General features: G+C 46.4%; 2 pseudogenes; both read left to right on the plus strand.

Annotated features, from left to right (window-relative positions):
• The first annotated feature begins 16,123 nt into the window (after window positions 1-16,123).
• On the plus strand, window positions 16,124-17,027 carry LOC138842344 (serine/arginine repetitive matrix protein 1 pseudogene; annotated as a pseudogene).
• On the plus strand, window positions 17,027-19,492 carry LOC115839234 (serine/arginine repetitive matrix protein 1 pseudogene; annotated as a pseudogene).
• The last annotated feature ends 1,376 nt before the right edge of the window (window positions 19,493-20,868 follow it).

Raw genomic sequence — 20,868 nt, forward strand, 5'->3', positions numbered from 1 at the left:
CCCCTCCTGACTGTTGGCCTGAAGTCCAAGCAACACTGCTTTCATTCTGAGGGACACTGAGGAAGGACCTGGCAGAGCTGAGTCTTGTCTGGGACCAGGGGCCACTACATTTTGGGGACAAGGAGCCAGTGTCTCTGCCTAGACTCGGCCATGGTCCAGGGATCTCAAGGGAACTGTCCCTGCAGGGCGCTGGCTGGCAGCTCTGGCAGAGAGTACCTCCCAGCTCCCCCTCACTGGGAGCTGTAGCCATTAGCTCTGCAAATTAGCATCGTAATTGCCTTTTAACTATTCATAGATGTGAAAGAGACCAGGCTGGCCCCGCCCCTCCACCTCCCTACCCAGAGAATGCCTGGGCCTCCCTCTCTGGCCAGGAACACCCCGTGCCCACCCTCCCAAGAAGGGAGCTTCAGTTGCTCCATCCCCTAAGTGAAGGTGATGATCCAAACCTCAGAGGCCCATTGTGAGGCATGGAAAATGCCTGGCACCGTTCCTGACACCTGTGAGCGCTTGTTGTCGCTGTTGTTGTTGTGTTTGGAGACCCAGGGAGGGCAAACATTTGCAAGTCGGTAGCACTCAGGTTCTCTCTGCAATGAGCTCAGGGCTCGTCCTGCGTCGCTGTATCAGTCTTCATCTTTCCCTGCCAACCACGACTAGAGGACCTGCAATCACATGAGCGGAGGGTAAACAAGACTTGCCTAAAGATATTCCCCTTTCTCATCATAATTTTAGAAGATGTTTTTTACTATAAACCAATCAGGGCTTAATTAAGACAGGGGATTTACCCCAACTGTGTTGACTACTGGATCATCTAGTTTGTCTACTGTAAATGTGAAGATGCAGCAGAGTCGTGGTTAAGGGGATTGATCCTACAGCCCAGGTGCCTGGGTTCAAATCCAGTTCTGCCACTTCCCACAGGGTGACCTTGGGCCAGTTGCTTAACCTCTCTGTGCTTCAGTTTCCCACTCTACAAAACAAGGATGAAAATAACAAACACCTCCCCTGTAGGACTGTTGTGAGGTAGCAATTGGTCAATATGTGTGCAGTACCCGGAATAGTGCTAAGATATAGTAAGTACTAGGTGTTTGCCCTTATTACTTATTAGGTGTCTTTTTTTTACTCGCTTGTATGTCTTCTATATTGTATTTTTTGGGAGGGAGTTTCTGCAGTGATCTTCAGAAAGATGTTCTTAGGCCAGTCACCAACACATGGACCACAGACAAAGTGCTTTCTTGCCTTTAGTTTCCACTTGAATTTGAGTCAGGCCAGGAAGAGAGAGCCTCAAGCTGGCCCTATTAACAGATGGGAAAAGTGAGGCTCAGGAAGGTTAAATGATTTACCCGAGGTCACACAACTTGTAAATGGGAAGCCTGGTCTTGAATGCAATCAAGCCATTTGTGCTGGGAGCCAAGTGGCCATGGCACACAGCAGGCCCTGCATCTTCTCAGCCCTCCCGGCAGCCCCTGTCACCAGCATCTCCATGTTGGATGCAAATACTAGATCCTTCTTCAATGTGAGAGGCAAGATACCAGGCAGTGGTTAAAAGCACTGATAAACTGAGGTTGATGCGAGGATTAAACAAACTAATATTTATAGTGACCAGCACGGTGGAGGGCACATAAGTGCACAATGAGTAACCTCTATTATTGTGACTAGTCCTGTTATGATTTAGCTCAGAAGATCAGCCCTTAATGATCTCACCCGACACATCACTTCCAGGCCTGGATTTTAAATTACCTGCACAGTTTAGTGCTATGTCCTGGCTTCAAATAAGTAAATCCTGTTGTGAGAAGGACATGCCCTCATTAGTCATGTTTCAATTTTGCTTGAAACATGAGAAGAAAGAAGCAGCTTGGTGCTGGTGTGTCTTTAACACCCGCCTAGCACTTCCAATCTCCTTTTTCAAGGGGAAAGCAAGCAGCCTTGTCTAACTTGAGATTCGTAGCACTGTGGTTTCGCTGTGTTTATAGGCATTTTACATTCATGGCCAGAGCTACTGGTTTTCCATTTATGGCAGTAATATGAATTCCCTATTAAATAAATGTAAAAATAGCAAATAGCAATAGTTGAAATTTAGGAAAGTAGTTGAAAATAGTACCAGTTGAGTCAATTTAAAGAAAAATATTAAGGAAATAATTAATAGTACAGATGGCATACAGATAAAGCATAATTTTGGTGGTGATTTGTAGGTGATTAAAACAGGGAACGCTGGGACTTCCCTGGTGGTCCAGTGGTTAAGAATCTGGCTTCCAATGTAGGGGACGCGGGTTCAATCCCTGGTCAGGGAACTAAGATCCCACATGCCTCAGGGCAACTAAGCCTGTGTGCAGCAACTACTGAGCCCACACGCTGCAATGAAGAGCCTTCATGCCACAACTAAGACCCGACACAGCCAAAACTAAATAAATAAAATATTTTAAAAAATAAATAAAGCAGGGAACTCTGCCTTAATCTGGAGGGTAAGAAGCCTGAGCATTCAAAAAGAGGCCTGGAGGAGACTGGGGGCTGTGGGTAGCCCTTGGAGCTATGGAGCCCAGAACTGGGATCAGCCAGGCCACTGCATACTTCCCCTAGTGTCATCTGTCAAAGGTAAAAAAAGCTGGACGCTGGCTGAACGTGGTAAGGACGGTTTTTAATCAGTAACGTACTACTGCAATAAAGAAAAGAGCCCAGTGTGAACTGAACTCAACCCTGATTTGTACAGTGGTGACTGGTCGTGTCAAAGGGAGAATGAGGGGGTGAGGGTGGTGAGCGGGGGCTCAATGGAGTCAGTGAAAACTTACAAGAAGTGGGAAGTGGGGGTTGGTCCATGTGAAACCCATCTGGGTTTGCTCCCACCCTCCCGCAGAGGCAGGGAGACAGCGGCCCATTTTCAGGTGTTGGTTGGAAGACTTGAGTTTTCTCAGGCAGGCACTTTAAGGGGGGCTTAAGGTATCCTAGGGAAGTGGCCTTGAGCTCTTAGAAACGATGTTAGTGTTTGTTCAAGTCTTTATAGGCCAAGGTTGCGGCCTGGCTGAGAAGAGGGCTCAGAAAAGCAGCTGGAGTTTGGTCAAGGAGAGAATCTTTGCCGCTTCTGAGAGGGTCTCAGGCTAGCCAAGACCTGTGCTCTGCTTGGGGTATGTGGGTGCAGGCGTTGTCCCCAGGTCACATTTGTCCTCATTCAGTTTCCATTGTGTTTGTTGAAGTTCCGCTGCGAGCCCAGAGATTGGGGGAGGGGGCAGAGGTCATCCCCTGAAATGACCTTCAGAATGTTTTAAATAATATAATGATGTCAACAGCTATCTATGAGGGCTCACGGTGTCAAGAGCCATCCACACGTCATTTAATCCTCCAAAAAACTGTGAGACAAATAATATTACCCATGTTTCACAGATGGGGAAACTGAGATTCAGAGAGGTGAAGTGACTTGTCCAGGGGCACCGAGTAGATGCATGGTGGAGTCAATGGGACCCAGATCTTACTGATTCCAGAGTGTTTTTACTTGGCTAGTAGACAGCCAAAGGATACTGTGGTGGCTTTAAAACTTGCCCCCAAATTCTTGCACACTCACTGTCAAGAGGTAGAGTTTATTCCCCTTCCCTTGAATATGGCTGGCCCGGGGCCGAGGGGCAGACCTACGGAGTAAATCAGACACTCAGCTCAGCACTGTCCAAAGGAAATATACTGCAAGCCATAAATGTAAGCCACATATATCATTTTACAGTTTTTAGTGGCCATATTTTAAAAAAATAACAAGACAGGTGAAGTTAATTTTAGGACTATATTTTATTTAACTTAATGGATCCAAAATAGTATCATTTCAACAGAGAATCAATATAAAAAGTTATTAATGAGCTATCTTACATACTTTCCTTCACACTAAGGCTTCAAAATTCCGTCTGCATTTTATGTTAGCTCCACATCTCAAGTGGGACTCACCACCTTTCATGTGGCCAATAGCCATGTGGCTTGTGGCTCCTGTACAGGGCAGTGCAGCCCTTCAGCACCAGGTTCTCAGAGTCTGAGGCTGGATTGGCCATGGGGGCCTCGGGAGTCAGGTCAGAGAAGGCCCCGCCCACCACGAGCACCCGCCTTTCCTGACCTGACCTGCCAAGGAGATGCGCTCTTTGATCTGTCCACCCTGCCACCTTCTCTTCCATCATAGCTCCCTTGAGCCTTCACTTCTCAGGAAGAAGGAGGGGGAGGGGGAGGAGAAAGGCGAGAAGAGGAGGAGAAGGAAAAATAGAAGAACCTAAGACAGGCCAGGCACTCAGCTGGGTACTTGAGAAAGGGATAGTGAGGGAGAAAGAGGCTGTCCTGCTTTGATGAAGCTTTAAATCAATCAATGTCTAATGACAAAATTTGCCATGCCTTGAAAGAGAAGAAAATCAACAGGGTGGTATAGGGACTGAGAGAAGTGTGGGGATTCTACTTCCGAAAGGATGTTCAAGGAGGGCTTCTGGAGGAGGTGACAGTTAGCCGAGAGGGAAGGAGCCAGTCAAGCAGAGTGGGTCAACAGCTTTCCAGGCAGAGGGAAGAACATGTGCAAAGACCCGAGGACACGAAAGCGATTGGCTTGTCCAGGAAACAGAAAGGACACTGATGTGTGGGGTACATTAAAGGGCACCGTGGTGGGCATGGGCTGCAGCAGGGGCGGGGGCTGATCCCACACGATCTCGTCGCCATGGTGAGGAGTCAGGATTTATTCAACCCTGGGAGTCAGAAAGGATGGTCCACCCCAGTGCCCTGATAGGACGCTGTATGTCCGGAAACACTCGAGGTTGGGCCCAGTCTGGCAGGTCCCGCAGCCGCTGGGGGCCCCAGGCTTAGCTCCTCTCTCTCTCCGCCCCCAATTCTCCCAGGGCGGGGAGGGAGGGGACGCTAAAGGCCCCCCAGACCACGCCTGGCCCCTCCTGCCGTTGTTTAATCACAGGGCTCTCATTTTCCCGGCAACAAACAATTTTCCGCTCGACTCCAAGCGGAACAGCAAAAGCAAAGCAGGGCTTTTTACTCGTCCACGGATGGCGGCAGAGCGAGCGAGCGAGCACCTCCTTATCTCGCGTCCAGGCCCGCTCCCGGTCCTCCCCCAGATCCCACTTCTGGACCGGAGAACCAGCACCGGACCCGACCTCCGACCTCCGTAGCCCGGCCTGTGGCGAGCGCCCGCCCCGCGCAGGCGCAGAGCGCGCGGCAGCCGCGGGGTTGGGGGCGTGGGTAGGGGCGCTCGGGCTCCTACAGGTGCGCGGGCGTCTGGCTCTTTGTTCTGCAGCTCCCGGGCGCCCCGGGCGAGCGCTGCACTGGGGGCGGCACGTGGTCGCCGACCGGGAGCGCCCCCCGTCCCCCCGCCCAGCCCGTTATTCAGACTGGGGTGGCGGGTGGGAAGGGAGTTTGGGGGTGAGTTCTGATCAGTCCTACGCCAAGTCGCGGGACCGGGTCTCACACTGTGAGATCCGGGAAGGCCTCCTGGAGGAGGCGAGTCCACATTCCCGGAGCTGGGGTGGATGGGTTTTGGTCTTGGAGGGCCTTGAATTCCAGGCAAAGGACCTGGGGCCTTAACTGAGGGCAACAGGATCTGCAGGGAAACGAGGTTGGGGTGGGTAGTGGGTCTTGATCACATTTGTGTTCTAGAAAGATCCCTCTGGCTTTGGGGGCTGGAGGGATGGGGCGGGGAGGCTGGAGTCCAGGGCACCAGGAACCAGGACGCGGCAGGAGAGGCTATTGTGAAACCTGAGAGAGGTGGGTCAGGGGGACAGAGAGAAGACACGAAGAGCTATTTAGGAAGTAAAATCTACCGAGCTAGTGACTGGTTATATTTAGGGAGAGGGGGAGGAGAAGCTGAGGACACCTCCGGATCGTGACTTTGGTGACCACGTGGAAGGTGGCACGACTCCTGAGAAGCGGGGAAGGAGGGAATGTTGCTGGATTTGGCAGAACCTTCCCCATAGCTCCCCATGCCCTGCCCCTGCCCACTCTTGCTCCACAGTAATGACCACCTGAAGTTGTATTTGGACTTGTCCATTGGTTTCTTGTCCGTCTCCCCCACTAGACTGGGAACTTCTTGAGGACAGGGCTTTCCTTTTGTTCTCTGCGGCATCCCCAGGTCTTGGAAGAGCACCGGCTGATATTTGTTTAATGAATGAAAGAGGCGGTGCAGGGACCAGGCCTTGCTGGTTTATCAGGCCCAGCCCTCAAGAGCACTTGCTTCTAGAAATCCATGAATGAATAAATGGTCACTTCAACACCTGGCAGATAAACTCTAGAGGCAGAATGTGAGAAGTGGTACCATGAGATATACCGCAATATTAGATGAGTAATAGCTATGTTTATTGAGTGCCTCCTTCACCCCAGGGCAATGAGTTACCTCATTTAGTCCTTGCATCAACCCCATGAACCAAGGACTGTTGGTGCCCCCATTATGCAGATGAGGAAACTGAGGCTCAGAGAGGTAGAATAACATGTCCAAATTCTCATAGCTAGTAAGTGGCAGGACCAGGATCTGAACCGAAGAAGTTGGCTTCAGAAGCTGCACTATTACCACAGCACAGCACAATAGGTAAATGCTATGGCTTGTTGGAAAGGGTCAAAGTATCCTCCCAGCCACATGCAAGGCTCCTCCCAGCTAAGATGATCCCCTTCCCAAGGGATCAGAGGCTCCACGTTGCCCCCAGCCAGGCCCAGGGCAGCACAGATCTGAGTGAGTGAAAACACCAGCACTGAGTCAGCTGGCCCTGGCCTCCACTGGGACTGTCACTCTACTTTAGGTGTGTTACAACATTTAATCTTCACAGCAAACTCAATGAAGCCCCCATTGTTATCATTATCCCCATTTTCCAGAAGGAGAAAGGGGGGCATAGTGGGGTTAGCCAGCTTACCTAAGGCTGCACAGCTATTACGTCGGAGAGCTGGCGTCCAAACCCTGTCAGTCTGACCCCAGGTACCACAATCTTGCTTCCTCTGTGTTGACAACAGTGGGAGGCTGGGCGTGGCTGGGCCAGCCCAGCCGACCAGTCGGTGTGCCAGGTGATGGCTGCCAGGTATGTCTGGGGCAGCATTTACCCTGTGGCCATCCTGTCTCTGCTCAGGGATGGGGCAGCCCCTGGGAGCATCATAAGCCCTGCTGAGGCTGAACCGAGATAGCAATCCTCATCCTCCATCCCCTGTCACTGGACATCCTGTATTCAATCACCCACATATTCATTTCTTTTAATCATTCTCTTCTTGACTGTGATAAAGTTATTTTTATAGCGCTGAGAACGTGCATTTCATTTGAATTAAGCGTGGCGGAGTCGAGCAATTTTGTTGGAGAATCGGGCTGATAAAGGAAGACATATTTCAGTGGTTCCCTTCCTTTTAACTGATTGTTCTCCAGGACACTATTGTGAGTCTCATTCAGGGAGTGTTTGTATGTGACAATTTGCATACCGACTTCTACAGCTCTAGAATGCTAAGGAAGGCCACCTGGGAGCCTGTCTCTAGGAAGAGCTTCAGGGTTTTCAGACCCAGCAAAGGTCCCTGTGTACATGGTTGACATTCAGACCTCAGAACCACATGTCTTCAAGGACTACAGTCAGCCCTCGGTATCCGCAGGTTGTTTGAGTCCGCGGATGGAGAACCCGCGGATACAGAACCTGTGGCTACAGAAGGCCAACTGTACTACACCATTTTATACAAGGAAGTTGAGCATCTGCAGGTTTTGTTATCCTGGGATGGACCAGGATGGTGGTGGTCCTGGAACCAGTCCCCCACAGATACAGAGAGATGTCTGTATATGAGTTTGAACAATGAGCATTTCAATAGCGAACGGTGGGAATGGAGAACGAGAGGATTCTCCCCAAGTGACCTGCTCTGAGTAAACCCTTATGACCTCAACTCAACTGGCAGAGGCGGAGGTGAGGTGGAGAAGCTCAGTATGACTAGTTGAATTTTCTTCTTGGCCAGCTGGACGGGGATTTGAAACTGATCACATTTGATTTTAGGAAATAAGTGATGGGACAATTCTGACTCCCAAAATGATGGCGTTAATTCAATTTATTTCAGGGTTGTTAAATGGGGTTGCACAAGTACCCCTGATCCTGGGAACCTCTTTTAAGTTCTTCCTCCTGTCAAGGTGATTGCTTTGTTATAAGAGCTGGCATCTCCAAGACGCCAGGTGTGCTGAGGCCTCACAACCAGTGGGCAACCTGTGGCTGAAAAGAGAGAATTTTTTTTTTTTAGATGTTGGGGGTAGGAGTTTATTAATTAATTTATTTATTTTTGCTGTGTTGGGTCTTCGTTTCTGTGCAAGGGCTTTCTCTAGTTGTGGCAAGCGGGGGCCACTCTTCATTGCGGTGCGCGGGTCTCTCACTATCACAGCCTCTCTTGTTGCAGAGCACAGGCTCCAGACGCGCAGGCTCAGTAGTTGTGGCTCACGGGCCTAGTTGCTCCGCGGCATGTGGGATCCTCCCAGACCAGGGCTCGAACCCGTGTCCCCTGCATTAGCAGGCAGATTCTCAACCACTGCACCACCAGGGAAGCCCGAAAAGAGAGACTTTTGAAAGCAGCCAGCCTGGGCCAGAGCTGCCATGTCTAGGGACAGCATGTCACCTACTCCCATGGGCCCACTCTGCCTTGGTTCCCTGCCTCATCTCATCCCCAGTCACCTCCTCCTTCCAGGGAGGGGCTTCAGCGTGGAGTCCCCCAGAGTGAGAGATGGCTATTAGGTACGTGACTGTGCGTGCATGTGCGGACCCCGGTGTGTGCATCTGTGCGGGTGTGCTTTTTGTGTGCATGCATTTTTGTGCCCTGCTTTGGGTGTGCATGTGCATGTGCCTATGTGCTTTAGTCTTTATGCACGTTTGTGCCTGTCTCTGCATATGTGCACACAGTCATATATGTGTGTGCCTGTGTGACCACAGGAGATGGGACCCTTTGGTGATGGGAGGAACTTCCTCCTACCTCACCTGCTCCCACAGCAAGAAGATGTGTGTTGGCTAAGGAATGGGCTTCTGCAGCAAGGATTTACCTACTGGGTAGCCCAGGAGGTCCTAGTCACAATCTGGGGTCAGCTGCTTCTCTGCCTCAGAATTCTCCTTCAACCACTGAGAAGCAGGTTATTCCCACATCAGGAAAAAACAGTGACAACCTCAGTTCACCTGTTTGAAGAAACAGTGCAGCCCTGACCCCAGACTGTCCAGGATTCTAGTGTGTAGGTGGAGTGGTATCGTCCAAGCCATCCACTGCTTCTCTCCTCCACCAGTGAGTAGGAGAGGGATGTCCATCATACAAGGGCCAGCCATTTTCACCTGGCTGTGCTAAGACCTTAGGAAAGTCATTTCACCTCTCTGAGCCTCAGGTCTCTTAATTAGATAGAAAACTGCACAAGATTGTTGCAAATTCCATAAAATTAAATCCTGTGTAAAATGAGAAAATGCCCTCTGACTGGGTTCTTCCTGAGGGCATGAGACATGTCTTCTTATCTTTGTCCCCTAGTACTTTGTAGGGGAGTTGATGAGTGGCAAGCTCTTAGTTTGTGTTTCCTGGAGGCCTGGATGAGTGGATGAAAAAAGGAAAGTGTCTGAAACACAGTGGGTACAAAATAAAAATTAGATTTAGTTTTCATGTACTCTCAGGCTAAATTTCTCAATTGTGTTCTAAAAGCATTATTGTTCCTTGAAGACTCAATAGGAAAAAAAAGTCATGGTAAAGGACTATTCTACAGTTAAATAATTTTGGAATATGGAAGCCCTTGGAGAGTCCCAATATTAATTAATTCAGTGCACATTTATTGAGCGTCTACTATATGTCTGGCACCATTCTGGGTGTTGGGGATTGAAAGAGCTGTCAATAAAAGAGGGAAAAATCCCTGCACTCATGGAGCTTACTTTCTATCACATATTTGTACCTCACGTTAGGCTCTGAGGCCAGCAGTAAAGAAACTTGATAAATTTTGTTTGATCCAGTGTTCTCCATATTTATTTATTTATTTTTATTTTATTATTTTTTGGCTGCGTTGGGTCTTTGTTGCTGCTCAAGGGCTTTCTCTAGTTGTGGTGAGGGGGGGCTCCTCTTCGTTGGGGTGCATGGGCTTCTCATTGCGGTGGCTTCTCTTGTTGCAGAGCACAGGCTCTAGGCACGCGGGCTTCAATAGTTGTGGCACAGGGGCTCAGTAGCTGTGGCTTGCGGGCTCTAGAGCGTGGACTCAGTAGTTGTGGCCCACGGGCTTAGTTGCTCCACAGCATGCGGGATCTTCCCGGACCAGGGCTCGAACCCGTGTCCCCTGTGTTGGCAGGCGGGTTCTTAATCACTGTGCCACCAGGGAAGCCCTCCATATTTATTTAATTATGGAATCTTCTCCCTTTTTTCTGAAATGCAAATTTAATTTTGCCTGATTTCTCATTACCTGTCACACTCCAAACTCCAAGGTCCCCCAGAACTATGGAATATAGCAATGAAAATAATCAGTGCTAAAGCCAGGTTCGTGGTTCTGAATCACATCCCCACCACTTATTAGCTATGCGACCCTGGGTAAGACTCACTTTATTCATGTGTATAATGACGATAATAGCAAGGATTAAATGCTGTATTTTCAACAATGCTCAGTAATGTGCCTGGTATTTGGTAATTATTCTTTTAAATAGTATTTGTCACTCCAGGTCTCCTCAGAATCTACAAGATAATGGCCAAGTTCCTTACATGGTATCCAGTGCCCTACTCACCTCCCCAGAGTCACCTGAAATCATTCTCCCTTTTATGACCTGGTCATTCAGAACCACTTCCCAATCTCCATGGCTCCCAAACAGCCCCCAGCCAGTTCAGACCTTTGCTTACATGCCGATTCTTCTTCCTAAAATGTTCTTCTCAGTGCTGGCCACCTGGAAGACACATCTTCCAGACTCATTAGATTTGTACTCACTGTCTTATCCCCCAGCCCCAAAGGATCCACTTGCTGGTTACAGTTGTGTAAGTTACCCAGGCAAGGCCAGTAGAAGAATCACCCAATCAGCAGAATCACAATAAATAATTGTTGTGTTACGCCTCTATGTTTTAGGGGTGGTTTATTATCCAGAAATAGACAATTAATTCAAGCTCCTTGAAGTCAACAACAACTGGCTTTAATTCATCTTCATCACAACTGTCATGTAGACGAGTACATCGGAATCCCTAGAACCGCTGGTGAAGCCAGGAGATAGTGAATACACTGGATTATATTCACTCCAGACTATAGCTGGGATAAATGAGGGACATCCATACATCATCGATGGAAGGACCCTAGTAGGAAAGAACTGTCTGAGAGTGTGCCAATAGATCAATGACAGACACCTTGAGCTGTCCAGGGTGCTGACTCTCTTGTTCTCCATACCTGGCCTCTCCTGCCCCAGGATCACCCCACTCAACCCCTACCCTAAGTTTGACAGCATCTGTCCATATCAAATTTAAGTCGAAGGTTTGTATCTTCACCTTACCTTCTCCCTTCCACCCTCCCTCTCGGGAACCATCTGACCATTATAATAAAAATCCAGCTTTATGTAAATACCCTATCCTCCAAGTAATAAATGCCATTAGCTAAGCCTGTCTGAGAAACCGCAGGCTTTTAAACATCCATTTGAAGATCTTTGAAAGCTCTCTCGAGGCTGTTTCTCATAATTTACTAAGTGGGTGTTGGTAATAACTGTGTTAAATGGCCAGGCCCAGCAATTCGCAGGAGGTGTGTCTGTTTGTGTGTTCGTGGTGGTGGCAGTGGGGGGATGTGCTGGGAAGAGGATGCCCTTTCTTCCATGCTGATCGGTTACTTATTTTTAAGAGTCCCCCTGGGGGCTCACAGTCCTTTGATGAGCTACTAATGAGAGAGCCAGATCTAACAATTAATTTCCCCAGAGTTATTATGTTGTTTTGGCAACAATTCTATGAAAAGCCTTAATGCTCACCTGGCTTCTCAATGGTTGAGGGGAGCCGTGAGTTGAGGGCAGAAATGGATTCTACTCATTCAACAGTCATGTATTGAGCTGTGTGCTAGGCACTGCATTAGATCAAGACACACCCTCTGCCTTCACGGATCCTTCAGTCTGGTGTATGAGTGGGAGTGTGGGGGTGTGGTTAAGACAGGCAAGTGAATAGGAAGTTACACTACATGTGATACATACTATGGAGAGGAAAATGGAGGGAGCTATGGGAGTACGGGGGGCACATAACCCAGATTTGAGGAGTCAGAGAAGGCTGCCAGGATTGAGAGTCCTTAATGAATGCCTAGACTTAGCAGGATAAATAAGAAAATAGGGAAAGAGAATGCTTTCAAAAGAAGGATCAGCACATTCAAAGACTCTGAAAAGAGAGAGTATCCATAGAATTCTGGAGAGAAGGAGGAGTACCACAAACTATCAGTCATTGCTACTGGGAGTGCAAGTTGGTACATTTTATAAAACAGTTGGGCATTATCTAGCAAAGTTGGAGATATGCAAGCCCTGTCACCCAGCAATTCCATTCCTTTCCAGAGACAGTTATGTACATAACATTAGATGATTCATACACAATGATCATAGCAGCATGGTTTGTAATGGCTAATAACTGGAACCAACCCAAATACCCATCAACAGCATAATAATTAATTGTGGTGTAATCATATAATAGAATACTATACATCAGTGAAAATGAATGAACTATAGCCATGCATAGCAACATGGATAAATCTTTCTTATATTGACACCAAAGGATACATACAACAGGGATCCATTTTTATTCAATTCATAGTAGTCAAAATGAAGATACTGTTTTTGGATGCATGCAAATGTGGTAAAACTATAAAAGAAAGCAAGGAAATAAATGACTGTAGCAAATGGGATAGTGACTTATTCTAGGGGAAGGAGGGGGGCATGATTGTAAAGGATCACATGGGGGGTTTCAGGCAATTTTCCATTTTTTAATTTGAGTGGTAGTTACACCGATGTCTACTTTAGAATTATTAAATAACCATGTACATTTATGTCATGAGTTTTTCTAGGTGTGTGGTATACTTCATAATTTTTGTTAAAAAAGGGCAGAAAAAGAAAGTATCATTGTAGCCTCAATGAGGGGTCTCTACTCTGGTCATGTCCATGAGAAGCCCAGCATGCTGATGGGAGGGCTGGAGGTGGTCTCAGGAACTGAAGCCAGCATCCTTCATCTATAAAGATAGAGACAGGGTAACACAGAGGGGAAATGAGTTGCTCAAGCACACCAGAGTGCAAATATCAGAGCTGGACAGGGTCACACCTCTTGATTCCCTACACAGGGTTTCTCACCCACTCTACAGCTTAGATCCTTGTGGTAAATTTTCTGGGAATTGCTAGAACAAATTTTCTCAGAGTATGATCTTCCTTCATCAGAATCACCTGGTGCTTCATTAAAATTCAGATTCTGGAGTCATACCCAAATCCTATCGAATCAGAATCTCTAGGAAGTAGAGCCAATGAATCTGCTAAGAGAGCTTTTAATGCTTTTCTTATATTCACTAAAGTTGGAGAACCATTACCCTGAAAGCTCAAAGTCCTTGCATAGGCACAAAGGGAACTGTCTAGGAAGACAGGGGTGGAGAAGTCAATGGGAAAATGGCATAGTAACTCCTCCTTACACCACCACCAGCTGGAGAGAAAACCTTTAAGGCTGAAGCATCAAAACATAGTTATCACTAGGGACCTCTTGGCCTCTTGCTGCCTTTAAGCCAAAAGCAAGCTTTTGTGGCAACAGGGGTGAATCTAATATATCACTTTCTTGCTGGTATAAAGGTGTAAGTGTCAATTTCTTCTCGTTTTTGTGAAGATTTGACAAAGCACTTAGAGCAGCACCCATTTTAATCAACAAAGAAGCCAGAAAGATCACAGGGCAGCAAGTGTGCCGTATCTGTCTGAGCTCTAGGTGGATTTGAAAATTGCACTTTTAATTAAAATTGGCATTTCTGAAGCTCAAAGTTGAAGCTGGCCGTTTTGCTGGGGAATTGCAGATCATGAGGCAAACAATCTGAGAGGGAGGTTTAAACGAGCAAAGAGGAAAGCCTGTGTATGAACAAGAGGTTCTTGTTTAAATAATGAAGTAGAGAAAAGATGATGTAAAAATGCCTTTGTCTGTGTTTAGATAGGTTTCCTCGGAGACCCGTGTAATTGTAGCTGAGCTGTCCGAGGTGCTGACGGCTGGATATGAGAGGAAAGCTTGTCAGAGGTAAATGCCTGGTGCATACTTCTCAGTCCACCAAGTTTGGCCTCTTTCAACAGTTTCTTTCCAGTCAATGATAAACACACAGCCAGATGTTATACTATAATATTATTCATTCAGTAAGTCTGCAAAAGTTACTGATTACCTACAATGTATAGTGGGTGGTGCTCTGAGGAATGGAAAAAGTGTCAACCCAGAATCGTTGAATTCTGTTTTTCAGATGTGGCAATGTGCCTCAAAGTTGATGTTATTCCAAGATTTAAGGAGTTTGTGAACCAGTAAAGTTAAAAACGATCAAGGACAATTCCAAGTAAAAGACATTTAAGAACATCAACTATCACCTACTCTCTCCATCTTTTAATAAAAATCAGCACATTTAAAAACTGAAAAAGTGGGAGGGTCATAAACTCAGACTAAAATACAGTTAGTTAAAATGAAGTTATAAAAACTCCCTTCATTGTACATATCTTAATCACTTCACTAAGAGCCACAGAAAATTTTATCATGCACTGGCATCATTTTCAAAACTGTCAGTTGGGAGTCATTGATTCAACATCCAGGCCCTTAGGAAACAAATAGAATCTCTATAAACATCCAAATCAGAGGTCTTCTACCTTCTAGGTGCACGTCTGACCTCCAGGTTAGCCTGTTGGACAGTCTTGTAAGACATTTTTTCTCCTTTCCATAGTTACAGAGCCTTAAACATGGAGAGGAGAGTGTCTATGGGAGTGGGTGGGAGGGGGTGGAATTACCACTTGTTGAGAACCCACTATGTGCCAGAACTGTGACTGCGACAGATCCTATACTTAATTTACTCCACATAATCTGATGTTCACTCTCATTTTGTGAGGGGGGGTATCACTAGCATTCTAATTTAGGGATGGAAAATGTGTTACCCATAATTATTTAATTTATAATAAAAGAACTTTCAAAGATCAATTTAGAGAGAAACAGTCAATAGATAGCATAAGGTTAATCGGTTAGGAAGAAAATATGTTTCGACCTTCACATCAGAGGAGTAATCAAATAAATTCCTAATGAATTAAATACCTAAATACAAACCATACAAACATATAAAGTATTTTTAAAATAGAAGACATGAAATTGAAAAGTTGTCAAATCTCAGGAGGAAAATAGATTTCCAAAGCTTAGAGACAATTGAGGAAAAGGAAAGTTGAATAATTTTAATTTCCAGGATGGAAAGATTCTATTACACTTTTAAATCTCATTTTGCAAAAGTTGTAATTTGTAATTGTGGATGCTTTAAATTTAAAAGTGAAACCCATAGTGATCACTTCTGGGGTAGAGGTATTGACTGGGAATCCTATAGGGGAAATATTCTCTATTTTGATCTGGGTGAAAATTCACCAAGCGGGATGTATACTTGAGATTAGAACACTTTACTGTGTGTTAGTTATACCTTGATTAAAAAAAAAAAAACAGGAAAAAGTAAAATGGAATCTAAATGTAATATCCCTATTTTGGACCACTTAGAGGAGGGAAACCAATTCCCTATGGCAGTAAAATCTCTTGAGATCATTGTGTTTTGTATGAATTCAGGCCAGACAATACTGACTCGATCCCAGTTCATATGAGAAAGATTTGAAGGTTCTAGTTGACCGCAAACACAAGAATGTCAACCAGGTGATTGAGCCAGTTATCAAGAAAATGCACAACCCAAGGTTTTACTGGTAAAGACATAGGGCCAATAAGGGAATAATAGACACCTGGTTTAGTGACCATTACCACACCAGACTGGCTAATTTTTGAATAAATTAGTGAAACTGACTTATTGTTCTACACGACAAAGTGTAAGGAGAGAGGCAATCCAGCCTGAACTTTGGAGTTTGAATCCCAAATATACCAAGTACAAGTGAGGTAAGTCAAAAAGAAAAAGACAAATACCATAGGATATCACTTATATGTGGAATCTAAAATATGACACAAATGAACGTATCTATGAAAAGGAAACAGAGGAGGCAGCAAGATGGACGCGGGATTCTTCCGCGGAACAAGTGCAGAACAGGATAATCGGTTCAGCAACAAACAGAAGAAGCTACTGAAGCAGCTGAAATTCGCAGAATGCCTAGAGAAAAAGGTGGACATGAGCAAAGTAAATTTGGAGGTTATAAAGCCTTGGATAACAAAACGAGTAACGGAAATCCTTGGGTTTGAAGATGATGTTGTGATTGAGTTTATATTCAACCAGCTGGAAGTGAAGAATCCAGACTCCAAAATGATGCAAATCAACCTGACTGGGTTTTTGAATGGAAAAAATGCTAGAGAATTTATGGGAGAACTGTGGCCCCTGCTCTTAAGTGCACAAGAAAACATCGCTGGAATCCCTTCTGCTTTCCTAGAACTGAAGAAAGAAGAAATAAAACAGAAACAGATTGAACAAGAAAAGTTGGCATCTATGAAAAAGCAAGATGAAGACAAAGATAAGAGGGATAAGGAAGAAAAAGAAAGCAGCAGAGAAAAGAGGGAGCGGTCTCGAAGCCCAAGAAGAACCAAGAGCCGGAGTCCTTCCCCTGCTCCAGAGAAGAAGGAAAAAACTCCAGAGCTCCCAGAGCCATCAGTGAAAGTAAAAGAACCTTCAGTACAAGAGGCCACTTCTACTAGTGACATCCTGAAAGTTCCCAAGCCTGAACCAGTACCAGAGCCTAAAGAACCTTCTCCGGAGAAAAACTCCAAAAAGGAAAAGGAAAAGGAGAAGACCCGACCAAGATCTCGGTCGCGTTCCAAGTCAAGATCCCGGACACGTTCTCGCTCTCCTTCTCATACTCGACCGAGAAGGCGCCATAGATCCCGATCAAGATCATACTCACCTAGAAGGCGGCCAAGCCCAAGAAGACGGCCATCTCCTCGAAGAAGAACTCCACCGAGATGAATGCCTCCTCCACCAAGGCACAGAAGGAGTAGATCTCCAGTGAGACGAAGAAGGCGTTCATCGGCATCCTTGTCCGGGAGTAGCTCGTCCTCTTCTTCATCTCGTTCCCGGTCACCGCCAAAGAAGCCTCCAAAGAGGACATCCAGCCCCCCTCGAAAAACTCGTAGGTTATCTCCTTCAGCAAGTCCTCCGAGGCGAAGGCACAGGCCATCACCTCCAGCAACTCCACCACCAAAAACTCGTCATTCCCCGACACCCCAGCAGTCAAACCGTACGAGGAAAATTCGTGTTTCTGTCTCTCCAGGGAGAACTTCAGGTAAAGTGACAAAACATAAAGGTACTGAGAAAAGAGAGTCCCCTTCACCAGCACCCAAGCCTAGAAAAGTAGAGTTATCTGAATCAGAAGATAAAGGTGGCAAAATGGCTGCAGCAGATTCTGTGCAGCAGAGACGCCAATACAGACGACAGAACCAGCAGTCTTCCTCTGAAGATGAGCGACCCAAAAGGTCCCATGTGAAGAATGGTGAGGTAGGCAGGCGGCGGAGACATTCCCCTTCCCGGAGTGCCTCTCCATCACCTCGAAAGCGCCAGAAAGAGACTTCCCCTCGGATGCAGATGGGAAAGCGATGGCAATCGCCAGTGACTAAAAGTGGTAGACGGAGGAGAAGCCCCTCCCCACCGCCTGCCAGAAGGCGACGTTCTCCTTCTCCTGCTCCTCCGCCTCGTCGACGCAGGTCTCCCACACCACCACCACGACGCAGGACTCCTTCTCCTCCCCCACGTCGTCGCTCACCTTCCCCAAGAAGATACTCTCCTCCAATACAGAGGAGATATTCTCCTTCTCCACCTCCAAAGAGAAGAACGGCTTCACCCCCTCCCCCTCCTAAACGAAGGCCATCACCGTCTCCACCACCAAAGCATCGGGTCTCCCATTCGCCACCTCCCAAACAAAGAAGCTCCCCAGTCACCAAGAGACGTTCGCCTTCGTTGTCATCAAAGCATAGGAAAGGGTCTTCCCCGAGCCGATCTACCCGGGAGGCCCGGTCACCACAACCAAACAAACGGCATTCGCCCTCACCACGGCCTCGAGCTCCTCAGACCTCCTCAAGTCCTCCAGCTGTTCGAAGAGGAGCATCGTCATCACCCCAAAGAAGGCTGTCCCCATCTCCAAGTTCTAGGCCCATTAGGAGAGTCTCCAGGACTCCGGAACCCAAAAAGATAAAAAAAGCTGCCTCACCAAGCCCTCAGTCGGTAAGGAGGGTCTCATCTTCCCGATCTGTCTCGGGATCTCCTGAGCCAGCAGCTAAAAAGCCCCCAGCACCTCCATCCCCTGTCCAGTCTCAGTCACCCTCTACCAACTGGTCACCAGCGGTACCGGTTAAAAAGGCTAAAAGCCCAACACCAAGCCCATCACCGGCAAGGAATTCAGACCCAGAAGGAGGTGGAAAGAAAAAGAAGAAAAAGAAGGACAAGAAACACAAAAAGGATAAGAAGCACAAGAAGCACAAAAAACACAAGAAGGAAAAGGCTGTAGCTGCAGCTGCTGCAGCTCCTGTGACCCCTGCAGCCATTGCTGCTCCCACAACCGCGTCAGCACAGGAAGAACCAGAGGCAGAGCCAGAGCCTAAGAAGGAGACTGAAAGTGAGGCTGAAGATAACCTTGATGACTTAGAAAAGCACCTGCGTGAAAAGGCCCTGAGATCAATGCGGAAGGCTCAAGTGTCCCCACAGTCCTAGGTGGAAATGTTTGTTATGATGTAAATTTTATTTGGTTTGTACGCAATTCAGTTTCAAAATTGCTAAAAATGTGTTTGAGCTTTAGACTATAACATTTGTTGTAATAATTGCTAGGTTGAAGTTCACCATGTAAAAAAAAAAAAAGGGCATGGATTTACATTGCAAAAGGTGTCCACAGTGTATTAGTGACATTCTTTCATTGACAGCTGACATAAATTCATTTAGAGTGAAATATTTTAAGCCAAAAAAAAAAAAATCCCCTTTTTAAAAAAGGGGGTTTAAATATTGTTGGCATTCTTATGGTTCCATTAAATGCCCCTGTCTATTCCCAGAGGTTTTTCTTTCTACTTTTTCTTTCTTTTTTCCTTTTTCTCATTTGAGTCTTAGCACCCATCTAAGTTATGATGCTTCCAACCTTGTATGGTTTTTGCAAGCTTTCCCAGAAATAAGACCACTGTTGAACTACCACAAAAGTATAAATGAATATTTTAATGCCACAATCTTTCCTGTTGCCTGTGGAGTCTCTGCTGAAATGAATCAGGATTCGAGCTCTAGGATGAGACAGAAAATGAAAGCATGTTGTTTGCCAGGACACTGTGGGTTTATATTGATGTGTAACAAGTTGATTTGGAACACTGGAATTTCACTCTGTTCTGTTTATTTTTATTTTTTGTAAAGGCAGTTAACTAGTCCCAGGAAGGATCCTTCAGTTACATAAAATTTTGTTTTATGAAAAAAAAAAAAAAAAAAAAAAGGAAACAGAATCAGAGACATAGAGAATAGACTGGTGGTTGCCAAGGGGGAAGGGCATGGGAGAGGGTTGGAATGGGAGTCTGGGATTAACTCATGCAAAGTGGTATATACAGAATGGTTAGACAACAAGGTCCTACTCTATAGCACAGGGAATTATATTCAATATCCTGTGATAAACCATAATGGAAAAGAATATGAAAAAGAATATATATACCTAATACTGTATAGCAGTAATAACGCAACATTGTAATTCAACTATACTTCAATAAAAAATAAATTTATAAAAGGAAAGCCAGGGAGTTCCCTGGTGGCTCAGTGGTTAAGACCCCCCTGCCAATGAAGGGGACATGAGTTCAATTCTTGGTCCGGGAAGATCTCACATGCCTCGAAGCAACTAAGCCCGTGTGCCACAACTACTGAACCCGTGTGCCTCAACTACTGAAGCCCGTGCGCCTAGAGCCTGTGCTCTGCAACAAGAGAAGCCACCATAATGAGAAGCCCGCGCACCACAACAAAGAGCAGCCCCCTCACCGCAACTAGAAAAAGCCCGTGCGCAGCAACGAAGACCCAATGCAGCCAAAAATTAATTAATTAATTAATTAGTTTTTTAAAAAAAAGAAAACCAAATCTACCAAGTACATGTTGTATGAACTTAGGAAAATGTCACTTCTCTGAGCTCAGTCTCCTCATCTGCAAAATGGGAATACTAATATTACCAGCATTGGAAGGCTGTTGTAAGAACTAAATGAGGTACTGCATGTAATACACTTGGTCCAGTGCCTAACATAATAACACCCCCCCCAGTGTTAGTTATTGTTAATGGTATTATTAACCGTGAGTTCCAGGGATCCGGTTTGTATGTCATCTCCATGGTATTCCCGAGGAAGTTCCTCTTCTGAGGAGCTAGGAAAGTTGTGCAATCATTTGCGAAGAGAACCAAGTTGCCTCCACCCCTCCTCTCCCGCCACTGACCTAGAGATGCCCCAGAGCCTGCATGGTCTCATTTCGCTGCTTGAGTTGCTGCAATCAATGTCCAAGGCAGCAAGCAAGGCAGGGAAGGGGGCTGTGCAGGAGCGAGATGAAGAAATTGAGGAGCCAGCACAGCTGCGACAGGAGCTCATTGACTCCTTCTCCCCAAGGGCCAGCTCAGCCAGCTGGGGAGGCCTGTCATTAACTCTCTTTATTGTCTAAATTTTTTGCCTCACTGACTCATCTGAGAAGGCAAATGGGACTGGCTTTAAGTCACTCCTTGCAGGGACATTGCTTCATTGGCTTCTGGAGCTGGGAGGAGCTGGAATCACTGAAAACACTGACTGCCAAGGAAGCATTCACACGTGTGAAACGGGAAACTG

Source organism: Globicephala melas, chromosome 15 (assembly GCF_963455315.2).
Source record: "Globicephala melas chromosome 15, mGloMel1.2, whole genome shotgun sequence".
In the NCBI taxonomy this organism is placed as follows: Eukaryota; Metazoa; Chordata; class Mammalia; order Artiodactyla; family Delphinidae; genus Globicephala; species Globicephala melas.